A 3,231-nucleotide genomic window follows, 5' to 3' on the forward strand; every position below is an offset into this window, starting at 1 on the left:
TTTTATATCCATTCATATTCCTATTAACTTTCTTTGATGATTACTAATTGCAAGCAATCTCAGATTTTTATTCCAAAATCAGTACTACTTTCTCCAAGTGCCACCAAATGGATAAATCATAGGGTTGTTAGAAAAGTTTAAAATATAATGTGTTCACAGAAACAGAATAGCTAACTGGCCATCATTATGTGACCCGAGTACATTTAGCCCCCAATACCTGCTCTCAGCAAAGGACATTCGGAAACCTCTTTCCTGAGTGGAATGCCACCATGTCCAGAATTAGAAAGGTTATGGTGTTCACGGGTTTATCAGCCATCAGGCTTCTTCACTATTATATGGAAATATCATTTAAAAGTTCTCTTTTAAAAAGCTTAAAAAGGATGGATTCAGTCATCAAATTTAGGAAAGTTGCTAGATTAATCCTTATTGAGGTAAAAAAAAAAATAACAATAAAATGAGAAAACAAAAAAATCAAGTGTCTCCCTAATTCCTGTTTTGTCTCTCATTCTTTCGCCTTGACCTCGTTTCTCTCAGACACTCTCCCTTGGCCATCTCCATAAAAGCAATTGAATGAATATCTGTCAATGACCTTCCCTTACTGTGAGAGATGAAACACAAAATCAAGCCTTTAAGCATCAAAAGAAGACTGGGTTCAAGCAGGCATGTGCCAAGCTGCTGTACCCTGAGTGCCTCACACACCTATATATCTCACTATTTTTAGTGACAACATCCAAAGTAATTTCAGCAGTTTATAAAAAACCAAATGACTTCCCATGAAATTACCATTAGAGCATTTTATGTTACCATAAAAGAGGCACTAATTACCACAGGAAGGCAGGGACAGCTTTATATTTTTCTCCCTAAGTAACATAAAACACTGTAAGCTCTATAGTTAGTATCATTTCGTCATGAGCTCTTTTTAGATTTAAATATAGACCATTTCCAATCTCATTTTGCAAAGCTCATGGTTGAAGAGTTATGAATGACATATTTACACTATAAGCATTTCTTAAAAATAGATATGCCGAATTTATTTCAGTCCCAAATCAAAAATTTGTGCTAAACTTGTGTGAAACAATCACCAGAGAGAGTTTCATATCCAAGCCTCTAATTTTCTACTTGATTCCCTATCAGCAACAATGAAGTTTTCATGCAGATGGAAAGGATTTAAACATGGCAACTTTCAATGGTAATACTATAAAAGTTGTCTTTCTCCTGCAGGCAATAAACCTGGATAGAAGAGGAAGAGAGAGTTTTATTTTATTAAATTACTACAAATTGTTGCCTTGAGATCATAGTACTTGGATAGAATAAGATCAAGTTTAAATTTTTTAAAGTATACTTTTGCTGTACTATATCTTAAAAATAAAAATTCTGTAAGGTCTTTCACATGGGAAACTTAATGAGATAAAAATGAGTACATAAACATTAACTACAACAACAGCTGAAGTACAAGGTATGTTACATCATGGGCTGAATACAATCATATTTTGAACATTGTTGTTTCTTCGCATGTTTAATCTTGCTCTAGGCAATTTCAAATCCATTTTTCTATTTCAAAGCCAACCTACAATTTGTCAAGTTGTTATATTCTATAGTCACAGAGCTGTGTTACCAGTGGGTAGGGAGTAAATACTAGTATAATAATTGTGAGAAGTTCTACACAACAAAACTTGTGTAGAAGTTCAGCAAATGCAATACAGCTGCAAGTGTAAATATATTCACATATATTTCTAACAAAGAAAAGTAACTCTGAGCTTAGAGCCACTAAGTAGCCACTTAATATAATTAGTAATGATTGACATAGGACTTGACACAGTATCCTCACTCAAAGTCCAGGAATAAAAAAAAAAAAAGAATTAAAAGAGCCTTGGTATTAAAATTTTAACTATTAGTTATAATTGTATTGTAAGGTGTAGTCTTCATAAAAGTGCGCTACCCAACCGTACTAGCCTTGAAAAGAAATGAAGTATCGAAAACAACTTGTTCCTGTTTGTTCATTAGAAAGAATCAGCATGTTGTTATTTCAAAATTTATATCTCAAATCCATTCTTCTAGTATTCCTTAAAGACATAAAATGGTGAAAAAAAAGGAATATCATGTATTCATTAAATGCCAACTACATGTCAGGCATTGTGCTCTTCACTTAAACTTCAAATATGAAATGCATTCTCCTTGCTTTTAAGGAGCATGTTTCAAGAGTAAGCATAAAAATATATACACAGTTGCAATTCAATGTAATAACTATTCCGAAGTATGTAAGAAATGTAGAAGAGCCTAAATACCTGTCTTAAAGCTTCTACTTGTCCTATCTCATAACAGCTTATTTATGTTGCTTTTAAAGATGTGACTATTACAGCAAAGAATATAACTTTCCTATGAATCGTTTGTCTTTTTGCAAACCAAGCATAAGTTTTAAACTAGGGAAGATTCAGGAAGAAAACCAAACACAGTGTCTATATCCCATTCTTTGAAATTATATCATCAATCTCTTCTATTTGGTCTGGAATTAAATCAAAATAGAAGAATTAGCAGAAATTATAAATTGAGTTTTGTAGGTCATGCACTCTACAAAATTACCTTGCAAAATAGGTATGTCGAGAAAAAAATCCAGCCTACATTCCATATGCAGAACCAGGCGCCTTCATATTGGGCGCTGTCTACTGGCTTTGTCAAACTTAGGTAAAGTTTCTTCATAGACTAATGACAGTCCTGAGTTTTAGGGCCCCCGTTACTGGGCATATCATCAGAAGTCTGTCCCTGTAAAAAAAAAAAAAAAACCCAGTGCCCTCTCCTGCAGCAAATATACTAAAATTAGAACAATTCAGAGACATGAGCATGGCTCTTGTACAAAGATGACACACAAATTTGTAAAGTGTTCCATATTTATACATCCTGTGTTCATGGATTGGAAGAATTAATACTATTAAAATGGCCATACTACCTAAAGCCAACTATATAGTCAATGCAATACCCATCAAGATACCAAAGGCATTCTTTACAGAAATAAAAGAAACAATCCCAAAATTGGCATGGAACCTTAAAAGAACTCAAATAGACAAAGCAATCTTGAGAGAAAAAAAGAAAAAAAAAAAGCTAGAAATATCAAACTTCCTGATTTAAAACTATAGTACAAAGCTATAATAAAATAGTATGGTATTGAAACAAAAAAAATAAACATGTACACCACTGGAGCAGAATAGAGAGCCCAGAATTAAATCCTAGCATATA

General features: G+C 33.1%; 1 non-coding gene across 1 annotated transcript; it reads left to right on the top strand.

The window, feature by feature from the left end:
* Positions 1–2,784: 2,784 nt before the first annotated feature.
* Positions 2,785–2,890, top strand: LOC111732151. Its single transcript, XR_002777443.1, has one exon. It is a non-coding gene; the product is annotated as a U6 spliceosomal RNA (small nuclear RNA).
* The last annotated feature ends 341 nt before the right edge of the window (positions 2,891–3,231 follow it).

This window comes from Pteropus vampyrus, unplaced genomic scaffold (genome assembly GCF_000151845.1).
Source record: "Pteropus vampyrus isolate Shadow unplaced genomic scaffold, Pvam_2.0 Scaffold11, whole genome shotgun sequence".
NCBI lineage: Eukaryota > Metazoa > Chordata > Mammalia > Chiroptera > Pteropodidae > Pteropus > Pteropus vampyrus.